The 15,199-nt window shown below is 42.0% G+C and overlaps 1 protein-coding gene and 1 pseudogene across 2 annotated transcripts in view; one reads left to right on the top strand and one right to left on the bottom strand.

The window, feature by feature from the left end:
* The window catches only part of LOC112225408 (synaptotagmin-like protein 5), a 68,833-nt gene extending 60,542 nt beyond the window's left edge, over positions 1-8,291 (bottom strand). For both annotated transcript variants that reach the window (XM_024389357.2, XM_024389358.2), the window contains exon 1: positions 8,141-8,291. The gene's annotated coding sequence lies outside the window, so the exon portion shown is untranslated. The remainder of the gene's footprint in view (positions 1-8,140) is intronic.
* Positions 8,292-9,358: 1,067 nt separating this feature from the next.
* LOC112225023 lies at positions 9,359-14,056 on the top strand (annotated as a pseudogene).
* Positions 14,057-15,199: the final 1,143 nt, after the last annotated feature.

Here is a 15,199-nt window from a genome sequence, read left to right as displayed (position 1 = left end):
TTATGTTTTCGAAAGACCACTTTAGCGTGTGGAAATGTTGTATCATCACCTTCCGGCAGTAAAAAAAAAACATGGAAATTAAAAACAAAAAAATATGTTTAAAGTGATAAGTAGGCATTGGTCTGAAGCCGGAAAAGGAAATTCATAAGTACCACAATGCCTACTCCACCCACGATCTAACAAAGTTTTCTAGCAAACAGCTTTGAGTAGCTATGAGTAGCTATGTTGTTCTATTTTACTTCAAACAATATGTATGCAGGTTGCTTAGGATTAAAACCTTCTCCAACACCCTAATTCACACTCTTCTGAGGAATAATGGACTTCACAGTGTCCTGCTATTTAAATAATATATATACAGTACCAGTCAAAAGTTGACACAGCTACTCATTCAAGGGTTTTTCTTAATTTGGACTATTTTCTACATTGTAGAATAATAGCGAATACATCAAAACTACGACATAACACATATGGAATCATATAGTAACCAAAAAAATGGTTAAACAAATCAAAATATATTTTATATTTGAGATGCTTTTCCAAAAGTCTTGAAGGAGTTCCCACTATGCTGAGCACTTGTTGGCTGCTTTTCCTTCACTCTGCGGTCCAACTCATCCCAAACCATCTCAATTGGGTTGAGGTCGGGTGATTGTGGAGGCCAGGTCATCTGATGCAGCACTCAATCACTCTTCTTCTTGGTCAAATAGCCCTTACACAGCCTGGAGGTGTGTTGGGACATTGTCCTGTTTAAAAACAAATGATATCCCATCTGGTTCGGGCTTAGTGGGACTGGCGTATCGCTGCAGAATGCTGTGGTAGCCATGCTGTTTTTGCTTTGTCATTATGGGGTATTGTTTGTAGGTTGATGAGGAAATTGTTTTATTTAATACATTTTAGAATAAGGCTGTAATGTAACAAAATGTGTAAAAAGTGAAGGGGCCTGAATACATTCTGAATGCACTGTATATTACACTTCAAATTAGTGGATTCAGCTATTTCAGCCACAAAATCAAGACAGGTGTATAAAATCGAGCACACAGCCATGCAATCTCCATAGACCTCAGTGATTTTCAACGTGACACCTTCATAGCATGCCACATTTCCAACAAGTCAGTTCGTCAAATTTCTGCCATGCTAGAGTGTCCCCGGTGAACTGTAAGTGTTGTTATTGTGAAGTGGAAATGTCTAGGAGCCACAATGGCTCAGCCACAAAGTTGTAGGCCACACAAGCTCACAGAAGGAGACCGCCGATTGCTGAAGCGCATAGCACGTAAAAATGCTCTGTCCTCGGTTGCAAAACTCACTACCGAGTTTAATACCCTGACTACACCGCTCGCGTCGCAAAATAAATATAGGAATCTATGTTATTCAATTATTGCACCCACACTGGTCATGCACGCCAAAGTGCGTCTGTGTTGCCAAGGGCTAAAATAGAAGTCATTCCTATTTCTGACGCAGATCACGCTGCAAGTCCTGCCTCTCCCATCTCCTCATTGGTTTATAGAAGCAGGTACCCACGTGCCATCTCCTCATTGGTTATACCCACGTGGGTGATTGAAAGACGAACTGTTTTGCCAGTGGTCGTGGTAATACTAATGAATGTGTAGATACCAATCACCATATAAGTTCAAAGATGGAAAAAGCCTGGAAGGAGGAGAGAACTAGAAACTATTCGGTTGACCGTTTTATGTGTGGATTAATTATGTGTGGACCTTGTGCATTTCAGGTAAAATAACAACTCAATGTTTCTATCCTAGGACAAATTAGCTAGCAACACCAAGCTAGCTAAATAGGACAAATTAGATAGCAAGTGCAAGCTAACTAGCTAAATTGCCATACATGTTTAATGCTTTTCGACCTGTCCTTAAATTAATGTCATTGGTTCAGAGTTTGTTTTGATATTTTAACCCGTGTGTCGTGATCGCGTTTGGTGTCGGGGGACAAAATACATTTATACACGAGGGCGCACGCGCGCAGCCGGTTTGGATTCCGTGTAACTGCCTCTGGAAGCAACGTCAGCACAAAAAATATTCGTCGGGAGCTTCATGAAATGGGTTTCCATAGCCAAGCAGCCGCACACAAGCCTAAGATCATGTGCAATGCCAAGTGTCGGCTGGAGTGGTCTAAAGCTCGAAGCCATTGGACTCTGGAGTGATGAATCACGCTTCACCATCTGGCAATCTGGGTTTGGCAGATGCCAGGAGAACGCTACCTGCTTGAATGCATAGTGCCAACTGTAAAGTTTGGTGGAGGAAGAATAATGGTCTGGGGCTGTTTGTCATGGTTCAGGCTAGGCCCCTTAGTTCCAGTGAAGGGAATTCTTAACGTTCCAGCATTCTAGATGATTCTGTGCTTACATTCTTACATGTGCTTATGATTCTGTGCTTCTGTGCTTTGTGGCAACAGTCTGGGGAAGGCCCTTTCCTGAACTAGACTGGCCTGCACAGAGCCCTGACCTCAACCCCAATTGGATGCCGACAGTGAGCAAGGCCTAATCGCCCAACATCAGTGCCCAACCTCCTAATGCTCTTGTGGCTGAATGGAAGCAAGTCCCTGCAGAAATGTTCCAACACCTAGTAGAAAGCCTTCCCAGAAGAGTGGAGGCTTTTATAGCAGCAAAGGGGGGACCAACTCCATATTCATGTCCATGATTCTGGAATGAGATGTTAGACGAGCATGTGTCCACATACTTTTGGCCGTGTAGTGTCTATACATATATATAGCATTAAGCTCTATGTATTTTTAGATATAGGCCTATTGTAAATGTGGTATTGTAGCATAACCATCTTTATTGCAAAAATAAATACAAATACCCACAACTTTTAAGCTACAAACTCATTTGACAGAGGTAATGAACTGCCCATTGTTCAGCACAGCAATTAATAAAACAGGACCATGTTTGCAAAACAAGTGTCTCTGAGCTTATGTCAATATTACACAGGTAAGCTAACGGTTACAGAAATCAGAATTTTAGACAGGTTCTACATGAGTGACTGTGTCCAACACACCACCACATGTTGTTATGTTGGGCACTTACTGACCAAAGAAATATGTTATGAAATGTATTTTTTTCTGAATTACATTTATTGCTAAAATAAAGGTTTAAGAAAATACAGGCAGGCATCACTTTACTACAAGACAAAACAGCTCAATCGAGGACGATGGTCTTGTAAGTATAAAAGCAGAAAGTATTCACATCCCTTGACCTTTTCCACATTTTGTTGTGTTAAATTGAGACTGAGATGTTTTGTCACTGGCCTACACACAATACTCCATAATGTCAAAGTGGAATCATGTTTTTTTATTTTTTACAAATTAATTTTTAAAATTCAAGCTGAAATGTCTTGTCAATAAGTTTAACCACTTTGTTATGGCAAGCCTACATAAGTTCAGGAGTAACTGTGCTTTCAAGTCACATAATAAATTGCATGGACTCTGTGTGCAATAATAGTGTTTAACATAATTTTTGAATGACTACCTCATCTCTGTACACCACACATACAATTATCTGTAAGCCGAGCAGTGAATTTCTAAAACAGATTCAACCACAAAGACCAGAGAGGTTTTCCAATGCCTCGCAAAGAAGCCACCTATTTGTAGATGGGTAAAAAATAAAGCAGACATTGAAGATTTTGAGCATTGTAAAGTTATTAATTACACTTTGGATGATGTATCAAAACACCCAGTCACTACAAAAATATACAGTGGGGAGAACAAGTATTTGATACACTGCCGATTTTGCAGGTTTTCCTACTTACAAAGCATGTAGAGGTCTATAATTTTTATCATAGGTACACTTCAACTGTGAGAGACGGAATCTAAAACAAAAATCCAGAAAATCACATTGTATGATTTTTAAGTCATTCATTTGCATACCAAAAGGCAGCGGCGTAGCGGCGTAGCGGCGTAGCGGCGTAGCGGCGTAGCGGCGTAGCGGCGTAGCGGCGTAGCGGCGTAGCGGCGTAGCGGCGTAGCGGCGTAGCGGCGTAGCGGCGTAGCGGCGAGCGGCGTAGCGGCGTAGCGGCGTAGCGGCGTAGCGGCGTAGCGGCGAGACGTACACACTTAATAGGGGGATTGGGGATCAAAGCCAGTGAGTGGGAGGGAGGGAAACCCAGCACAACACAACTACATAGCACATCACAGGCACAGCTCTATGCAGCATTTCACCACCAACTTGGTGTAGTAAGTGCAGTACAACATAGCAGAGTCCAACATAACATTACTCCAGTCCAGAACATGCTAGAACACTCCGTAACAGCTCCGAACAGCCTGTGCTGCAGTTCCACACTCTAAAAAACAACCCAATTTGGGTAAATATTGAACAGAACACATGTTGGGTTATTTTGACCCAGCCAGTTCTTTAAGTTGGGTTGTTGATGCTTGGTTATTGAGCTATGATACACAAGGTCAGATCGGGAGAATGGAGGCGTAGCTTAGTAGGGGCGTGGCTTTCAAATAGTTATTTTTTGGCCACCCATGAGGGAATTGTTATTCAGGTTAGCACTGACTCTTTTGTAGCTTTAATAAAGTTTATACAAGTGTATGAGTTTTTACATTTGATTTATTTAACCTTTATTTAACTAGGTAGGTCAGTCAAGAACAAAGTCTTATTTACAATGACGGCCTAGGAACGGTTCCTTAAATACATATCCCAATGTTGGGATAGTTACCACTTCGTTATCATAGTATTGTTATACATTATATATAAGCCACACCCCTAATAGGCCACACATTTAGATTACCCAAACTTGGGATAATTTAACCATCAGTTTAGTTTTTATTCAGTTTTATGCTGGGTTGACCCTGCAGGCATGGCATATTGGTGGCGTGGCTTTGAGATAGGTATTTTTGCCCACCCGTGAGAGTAAATATAATTCCTGTTCAACTGCACTTGAACAATATAACTTTATGCAGGGTTGTATTGTGTAGGCCTTTGCATTTGTAATTCAAAACTTACTCACACAGCATGCCATCACTATCGTATTGATTAAATCCAGTCAATCATTTTGCATTGATAAGGTCTAGGTAGCCTAGCTACTCCAAGTTTGAATATAAACCAAATTTGATTACATTCACATTGTCTCCTGACAAAAATAAATAGGCCTATTTTAGGCTATAAATAAATGACTTTAGCCTGCAGCTGTGTTTGTTATCAGTAGTCTACAGTTGATTAGACTGAAGCACAGATTTATTGTGCATGAGGCAAATCAGTCTAAACAAATATACTTTGTCCCTATTTTCGATGCTTGTGTGTCAATATTTTTTATCAAACCAAATCAAAAGTGTTGGGCCATATGCCAGCTTGCCACACATTTGCCGGTGGCCCTGTTGTCTCGATGTCTGCAACATGGATAAATCGAAATCACCACATAATGCTACAAATGAAGAAACATATCCTATCCTGTTCTACTATCTTGAAACTTTGAATTTGTATCATACTTTGGTCTGATTTCATCCAAATATCATCCAATCTAATCAAAAACGTGATGTTGACTGTTCATTACTATCATGCCCTAACCACAGAGAGATTTTTATTCTCTATGTTGGTTAGGTCGGGGAGTGACATCTAGGTGATTATTTTTCTATGTTGGCCTGGTATGGTTCCCAATCAGAGGCAGCTGTTTATCGTTGTCTCTGATTGGGGATCATATTTAGGCAGCCATTTCCCCTTTGTGGGATCTTGACTATGTATAGTTGCCTGTGAGCACTATAGCAGCCAGGAGTGGAGAACATCCTGGACGTGGGAAGAGATTATGGCAGAAGACAGAAGCCTGCCATGGAAGCAGGCGGAAGCAGCGAGGGAGCAACAACAATGACACCGGGGTTCGCGGCCACGACGGAAGCCTGAGAGGCAGCCTCAAAACGAGAGGCAGCCTTTTTTGGGGGGGAGGCACACGGAGTGGTCGGCGACACTGAGGGGTGAGTCAGAGACCGAGGAGGAATATTGGGACAGATTGAGCGAGGAGTGGGCGGCGAAAGTTGAGGGGAGTGAACCAGAGACTGTCAGTGAGTTGAGGGAGAATGTGGAGGAGAGAGAAATGAGAGAGTTATTGAATTGGTGGACGATGCACAACATTTGCCCTAAGGAGCGTGTTATCGATTTAAAGCCACCTGAGTCAGCTCTCTGTACTCATCCTGAGAAGTGTGTTAAAGTTCCGGTACAAGTAATGCCGGTTATAAGCACCAGGTCTCCAGTACGCATCCACAGTCCAGTAGGTCCTGTGCCTCCTCCCCAAACTCGCCCTGAGGTGCGTGTCACCAGCCCGGTGCCACCTGTACCGGCCCCACGCATCAGGCCTCCAGTGTGCCTCCACAGTCCAGAGCTTCCGGCGACGGTTTCCAGTCCGGAGCCTCCTGAGACGGCCCGGCTCATCCGGCGACAATCTGCAGTCCGGAGCTTCTAGAGACGATCCCCGCACCAGAGCCGCCATTGAGGATGACGTATCCACGAGCGGAGTGAGTACTTCGCCCCGCACCGGAGTCGGGGATGCCCACCCGGACCCTCCCCTATTGAGTCAGGTTTTGCGGTCGGAGTCCGCACCTTTGGGGGGGTATGACCATAGAGAGCTTTTTATTCTCTATGTTGGTTACATCTAGGTCTAGGTGATTATATTTCTATATTGGCCTGGTATGGTTCCCAATCAGAGGCAGCTGTTTATCGTTGTCTCTGATTGGGGATCATATTTAGGCAGCCATTTCCCCTTTGTGCTTTGTGGGATCTTGACTATGTATAGTTGCCTGTGAGCACTATAGCAGCTTCACATTTCGTTTTGCATTTATTGTTTTCTTTCAGTTTCACTTCAAAATAAAGAGGATGGAACCATACCAAGCTGCATCTTGGTCCACTTATTACGAACCAACGTGACAATTACCTTTAAGACAATCTAGTATTCATTAATATGCAATTGCCTGCAGCCAATCTGCTTCCTTTAATCCCTTATGATTACAGTAAAATACTATAGAAACAATTTTCTTGGATTTTAAGTCACTTTTACTGTATTGTACTGTGTTTCATTGCTCTGGTATCAAGTTACCTTTAATAGTTCAGTATTGTATTGACACTATTCAGAAATAGGCAAAGATATCTTATGATATCTTGTTATAATTACAATTTTTTTTGGAACAATGCAACATTTTCAGTAAAGGTAACAGAAACGTTTTACTTGCTATGACTGTGATATGTAATTTGTTTAATCAACCTTGTAAGTTGCTAAGGACAAATGTGCCCACTAAATGACCAATATGTAAATGTGAAAAAAATGAACTTGCAAAGAACACTGGGTGATATGTCACCATATAATGCTACTATCTCAAAATGTCTCAATGTTGACATACATTTCTTCAAAATGTTGACTTACTTATCTCAAAATGTATTAAGGTTTTAAAAACATTTTGGTGGCAGGAATGTGCTTCCATAAGCCTGTAACTTTGAAGCAATATTAGTTTAAGTCGTGCTAAGTGAATATGAAACATTTTGATGAGTTCAGTTCATGCTATTGCATTAAATCCAACATATGTCTCTGTGGCGATAGTCTAATTACTAATTACTAAGTTAGTACATGCAAAATGTGTAAATTGTTTTACAGTATCATAATAATAGCCCATAGAAATAATATTTTTTTATAATTTGCCTATATTTCACAGCTCTGTCTAGACAACAAAAACTGTTAAATTGAACATCTTCGAACCAGTTTCTAGTGTGACTGGACGGAGAGCACAAAAAATGCCTTTTGCTGCATTGCACCTGTACAAACAAACGCTGCTAACTTTACATGCAGCTGTATGGGAGTTGAGACCTCACCTGAACAGAAACGTTTTATTTTATAATTACTCTACTGAATTATTTGTCCATAATACAATTATTTAGAAGGTTATGCAACAATACAAAATAAATGTTTAAAATCTATCGCAATTTTGCAAAAACAGCATGTAGCCTATGAGTTTTAAGAATTAGCTTATGATGATGGTTATTCGCTATGTGAATGGCTTACTGGTCTCTTGTCGCTTGTTACCTCCTCGTCGGGAATCTCCCTTTCAGAATCATTGTGGGACATTCACCGCAGTTCATGTTTCACACAGATAGAACCACCAACATAAAATTACAATGGTTTCTCTTAAGATTGTAACAGAAAAGCCATCATACCTGAAAGCAGCACTCCAGCAAGTGGTGGCTTGGTGACTCCTGAGAGTGGATGCTATGGTGGAGCTTGTGCAGTTAGTCCATCTCTTTGCGCGTCTCTCTGATCACAGCTGTAGTGTCAACTGCTCTGCTCCGCATAGCAGCCCAGTGCTCTCGTGTGTAAGGGGGCGTGGTCACATTTTCAGGAAAACAGCTGGGGCAGCTACTCTGCAGTCTATCTACGAACCCGATTTAGTAGGCTATTATTTCTCCAGTGGCAATATACCGTGATACTGAATATAGCCTAATCATTTCCTATTGACTCAATAAGTCATGCTGCAGTTTAGATGAAGCAGTTTAGATGTCTTCCTGTGCGTCTCTCTCTCTTTCTTTCTCTGTTTTTTTTCTGTGTGTGTGTTGTCCTTGAGTCCTAGAGTCAAATTGTGGTACCATACCCCAGATCTAACCTTAGCTGCTACGAGGATAAAATGACAGAATTACATAAAACACTGAATTACAAAACAATATCTGATCGTTTATTAGTGGTTATGATCAGTCCACTTCTTACACTTACTACCATACAATTCCTAATACCTCCCTCCGCAAGGAGGCAGGAAATAATCTACTGCTCTCATTTGCAGTCGTGGGTGTATCTTGCCTCGCTGAGTCTGTCACAGATGAGACAGATATTTCACCAGATGTATAAATGTGAAGCATCCGCTTGACGTTCCACCTCACAATCAAGTTTGGTAGTGAGAAGCCCAGTGCCGGCAATGGGGAGAGGATGGAATGAGATGGATTTTGGCCGAGATTCTGCACATTTTCTCATTGATTAAACATTTGATCTTAATACGGTTCTGTTCCCAAAACTACAATATGTTATGAACAGAGTGGACTAAGTTTTGTACACTTTACCCTTTGCCAAAGTTGTAAAAAAATTGCGTTGTTGGGAAGGAGTGCAAAGGCGAATTGAGTTATTGCACCACTTCAGAGTATGCATTCCCTAATGCGAATATGCAGATATGTGCTAGAACGGCCCAATAGGATATCACTAGCTCGCCCACCTCCTTGCTTGTTTTGCCAACTATGACTCATTTATTCACGTTGGGTGTGGTTTAGCTATAAAACAATACAATTATCTCTGCCTTTGATCATCTCCGTCTCGTTGACAGCTAAACAGGAATAACAGCAGGGTCGGCGAAAAGGCCTTGTATAAATAAGACATTCTTGCTTTTAAATCAAATGGTGGAGTACAATTCCAGAGAGGAGGTAGATTTAGCATTTAGCTATATATATATCAGACTTCATAGCATTTAGCCCAGTTAGCTAGCTAACATTTGCATGTACTGCAGAGATGCTGTTTCGAAAAAGTCACAAGCCAGTACTTGAGGGGGTTCGTTTATTTGGCACGGATTACCCCAGTGGGAGGAGTTTGATTCAGGAGAAAAGTGATTGTGTTGGTTTAGGAACCGGACTGCTTCACCGGTGTGAACCAGGTGCCCAGCTCTGACTGACCGCGAAATCGGCTCAAAACAAAAGTGTAATTAAGCACGGAGTGATTAATAGGATTCAGATTTTTCACATGCACACGTGATTGCTTTGGATAAAAACTCTGCCTTCCCAATGTAACCTATTTAGAAAATTGAATGAAAAAAACATGCTGTGCTTGTCTGAATGATGCACCATGCTGCCTTGTTGACAACATGACAGAGCGGGGCCAATTACTGTTTGATTTGAGATTTCGTCCGATGACTTGTGCATTTGCCCGGTTCAACGCGGGCCAGTGTAATATAGACCCTCCATTAGTATTTGAGTAGTCAAATGAAACTGACAAGATAATATAGGCCTTGTTGTAAACATTTGTCAGGTAAATGTCATATTAATACATGTAGTTGTGTGGGGAATTTATCAGTTTAGCAGCTAGCCAATTTACTGGGTATGATCAAATCAACTGGACTGAGCACCTGTCAAAAACAGCATAGCTAGCGAGCTTACAGTACTTTGCAGTCGAAGTAACCCAGTGTATGAATGAAATGTTTCAGCTACTTCGAAATGTTCCAGAAATCACAATGCTCTTTCATACTTTAGCAGGCTGCAATACCCATAATTTCAGTGCAAATTATTCTAAAGATCCTATGAAAAGACTAATAGTTAGATAATGAATTATTGGTGCAGCAGCCCCCTTCTCCTCCCTGGGTTTGCCTGAAAGCAGCCTTTGATGTCTAGCCTCCACAGCTCTAGTGTTGACATGACCTCTAAGATCTCAAAGTGGGGTGTCTGTCTGTGTACCCTAGTTCGTTGTGAGAACAGCCGGGAAAATCTAGGTCAACACCAGCTCCTTTTGTTTTGTATGATTCCAAGCACACAGCTGTGTGAATGAATGCCGAACACTCAACAACTTTTGTTTGACTTTATATCATAACTAAGTAATACCCTCTATTTTGTTCATGTTTTTCATAATGAGCCTTTTTATATATATTTGGAATCGCAGGTGTCTTACAACGCAGAGGAGGCCAGTGTCTCTGTTAAAGAGGTAGCTAAAGAGGATCTTGGAAACATGTTTATCAACAGCTTTATTTGTTGGCTGGTGAAAATGGTCAAAACCACTGATTATCCCCTTCATAGTTGCTTGATTGTGTCGTTTCTCATTGCGATCTCATCTCCTATGATATTATTAATATTATTGCTCTTACTGACTGTCTGTGTATCGAAGGTATCATTGGAGGAATAGACTACAACCAGAACAAAGTGAACCAATGGACTGCCAGCATCGTGGAGCACTCTCTCACCCAGTTGGTCAAACAAGGGGAGACCATTCAAGTTCATAGGTGGGATGTTAAGATATTTTAACACAACTGAGCTATGGGATTACAAGAGTCAGTCACAAATTGGTCACGTCGAAGTAGCGAGAAAACATAGACGCACTAAAAGTTGAAGTTGTTAGTATACCTTAAACCTCATTCTATCTTCTCCGCCCTTAACAGGCTGGACGATGGGCTCTTTGTGACCGGGAGCAAGGCTCTGTGCATGACAGAATGCTTACAGCAGGAAATACATCATCAACATGGTCTTGTGTTCCAGTGAACTGTGTCATCATGCAGAAGACTGGTGCTGGTCTCCACACGGCCAACTCTTGCTACTGGGACACTGCTACTGATGGTGAGATAAAGGAAAACACCACACTGTACTACTCTATTACTAACTGTACAAACCATTGAACAGTCATTTGCTTTGTTGTTCTAATGAACAGTGTATCACCCTTTGGCTTAATCAGGAGGGTGTAACATGTAGAACTTTAAGATAGAAATACACTGCTCAAAAAAATAAAGGGAACACTAAAATAACACATCCTAGATCTGAATGAATGAAATATTCTTATTAAATACTTTTTTCTTTACATAGTTGAATGTGCTGACAACAAAATCACACAAAAATTATCAATGGAAATCAAATTTATCAACCCATGGAGGTCTGGATTTGGAGTCACACTCAAAATTAAAGTGTAAAACCACACTACAGCCTGATCCAACTTTGATGTAATGTCCTTAAAACAAGTCAAAATGAGGCTCAGTAGTGTGTGTGGCCTCCATGTGCCTGTATGACCTCCCTACAATGCCTGGGCATGCTCCTGATGAGGTGGCGGATGGTCTCCTGAGGGATCTCCTCCCAGACCTGGACTAAAGCATCCGCCAACTCCTGGACAGTCTGTGGTGCAACGTGGCGTTGGTGGATGGAGCGAGACATGATGTCCCAGATGTGCTCAATTGGATTCAGGTCTGGGGAATGTGCGGGCCAGTCCATAGCATCAATGCCTTCCTCTTGCAGGAACTGCTGACACACTCCAGCCACATGAGGTCTAGCATTGTCTTGCATTAGGATGAACCCAGGGCCAACCGCAGCAGAATATGGTCTCACAAGTAGCCTGAGGATCTCATCTCGGTACCTAATGGCAGTCAGGCTACCTCTGGCGAGCACATGAACGGCTGTGCAGTTCCCCAAAGAAATGCCACCCCACACCATGACTGACCCACCCCCAAACCGGTCATGCTGGAGGATGTTGCAGGCAGCAGAACGTTCTCCACGGCGTCTGTCACGTCTGTCACGTGCTCAGTGTGAACCTGCTTTCATCTGTGAAGAGCACAGGGCGCCAGTGGCGAATTTGCCCATCTTGGTGTTCAAATGTCCTGCACGGTGTTGGGCTGTAAGCACAACCCCCACCTGTGGACATCGGGCCCTCATACCACCCTCATGGAGTCTGTTTCTGACCTTTTGAGCAGACACATGCACATTTGGGGCCTGCTGGAGGTCATTTTGCAGGGCTCTGGCAGTGCTCCTCCTTGCACAACGGCGGAGGTAGCGGACCTGCTGCTGGGTTGTTGCCCTCCTACGGCCTCCTCCACGTCTCCTGATGTACTGGCCTGTCTCCTGGTAGCGCCTCCATGCTCTGGACACTACGCTGACAGACACAGCAAACCTTCTTGCCACAGCTCGCATTGATGTCCCATCCTGGATGAGCTGCACTACCTGAGCCACTTGTGTGGGTTGTAGACTCCGTCTCATGCTACCACTAGAGTGAAAGCACCGCCAGCATTCAAAAGTGACCAAAACATCAGCCAGGAAGCATAGGAACTGAGAAGTGGCCTGTGGTCCCCACCTGCAGAACCACTCCTTTATTGGCGGTGTCTTGCTAATTGCCTATAATTTCCACCTGTTGTCCATTCCATTTGCACAACAGCATGTGAAATTTATTGTCAATCAGTGTTGCTTCCTAAGTGGAAAGTTTGATTTCACAGAAGTGTGATTGACTTGAGTTACATTGTGTTGTTTAAGTGTTCCCTTTATTTTTTTGAGCAGTGTATATTGAATTTTACTGACGTGATATTCTGAGAACAGGGAATATTTCCCACTCTGTACATTGAGTCCTCCCACAGGTTGCTACACAGTCAGGTGGGAGAACCGCACCATGTACTGTGTGGTGTGTGTTTTCGCTGTGGCCGTGACCTGTTAACTTGGGACCCTCAATTTCCCTTCCCAAAACCCCTTCTCGAACACGACCAGGCATGCACCAGGACTACCAAGCCTTGAAGATCCTATGCTGATTACCTATGAACAGAAATGTCTGTTGTACAAAAACACTTCTTAACCCCACAATTACAAACTTTGACCACCTACAATGGGAACCATAGGATGGGAATTCAGTGTTCTTGCTATATGTGGTGAATGTATAGTGTTGTTTAGTGTTGTCTGTGTGTAAATGTAAATACAGACCAATAGTTAGAGAGAGATATGCTCAGTATGGATTTAAGAAATGGCACTACCCATACTGGTAAATGTTCTTCTTTGAACAATCACAGAATATCTTCAACTAGGATATACATGTGTAATAATAGTATTAACTAAATCAATAAATCACAATTATAGTTACAACTGTAAACAACAGGCTTATCAATAGTGTGCCATAGTTGTACCACTATCTAAAATGTTTTCCCTGAGGCTCATAGCAGAGGGACCAGGTTCAATACATTCCTAACAGAGTGCAGAGAGAGACAGATTGGAGGTTCCATTGAGCATTGTAGTTTTATGAAGGTCTATGTTTAATTTAAGAATATGTTAAGACATAATAATTAAACATACTCCATTTATATTTATTCTCCATTTATATTTATTCTAAAACTATTCCTTGTAGATTTCTGAAATTGTAGCATTGTATTTGTATTTATCAGGATCCCCATTAGCTCATTAGCTCTCCCCAATTAGCCCATTAGCTCTCCCTGTTGGTCTAGTGGTTAGGATTTGGAGCTCTCACTACCGCAGCCCAGGTTCGATTCCGGGTCAGGGAATGAATAGCTGGGATCCTGAGTGGCACAGAGGTCTAATGCACTGCATCACAGTGCTAGAGGCGTCACTACAGACCCGGGTTTGATCCCAGGCTGTATCACAACTGGCTGTGATCAGGAGTCCCAAAGGATGGCGCACAATTGGCCCAGCGTCGTCTGGGTTAGGGGAGGGTTTGGCCATTGTAAATAAATAAGAATTTGTTCTTAACGGACTTGCATAGTTAAATTTTAAAAAGCTGCCAAGGCAGCAGCTACTCTTCCTGGGTTCCAAACACATTAAGGCACTTACATCACATATAAAACAAAAGATAAAACATTACAACATGTAACATTACTACACCACTACATATCTACAATAAAAAATGTATAATACCACCATACAACAATATTACAATGTGCGTGTGTGTAGAGTGCGTGTGGTAGCGCTTGTGCGTATGAGTGTGTGTCTCTTCACTGTCTTCAGCTGTACTTTAATCTGTTTTTAAATCTGATTCTACTGCTTGTATCAGTTACCTGATGTGGAATAGAGTTTGATGTAGTCATGGCTCTATGTAGTACTGTGCGCCTCCCATAGTCTGTTCTGGACTTGTGGATTGCGAAGAGACCTCTGGTGGCATGTCTTGTGAGGTATGCATGGGTGTCCGAGCTATGTGCTAGTAGTTTAAACAGACAGCTCGGTACATTCAGCTTGTTAAAACTTCTTACAAAAACAAGTAGTGATTAATGAAAATGTATGCACTCACTACTGTAAGTCGCTCTGGATAAGAGCGTCTGCTAAATGACTGAAATGTAAATGTATGTCAAATTCTCCTCTATTTTTAGCCATGAGATATTGACATGCATATTATTAATGTTAGCTCTACGTGTACATTTAAGAGCTAGCCGTGCTGCCCTGTTCTCAGCCAGTTGTAATTTTCCCAAGTCCCTCTTTGTGTCACACTGAACAGTAGTCAGCTGCTAAAACTGAACAGTAGTTAAGAAGAACTGTGCAGCTCCCCATCTTAGCTACTGTTGTATCAAAACCATGACTTGCTCAATTTACCATTCATTACAAGATTTAGTTGAGGACACAAATACAATGCCATTCAGGACTAATTTATTCCTGATAACTGTGCTTTTGTTAAGTGTTGCAGTCCTTGCAAGAACTGCCATTATACTGTAAATATGACAGCTGTGACATTTTGTCCAGTTTCATTAAATGCATTATTTAACTAACATCATCATTTTCTGGTGTTTATTTGAGACG

This window comes from Oncorhynchus tshawytscha, linkage group LG26 (genome assembly GCF_018296145.1).
Source record: "Oncorhynchus tshawytscha isolate Ot180627B linkage group LG26, Otsh_v2.0, whole genome shotgun sequence".
In the NCBI taxonomy this organism is placed as follows: domain Eukaryota; kingdom Metazoa; phylum Chordata; class Actinopteri; order Salmoniformes; family Salmonidae; genus Oncorhynchus; species Oncorhynchus tshawytscha.
Note: the sequence above shows the minus strand (reverse complement) of the source record. Positions and strands in the feature narration are given on the sequence as shown.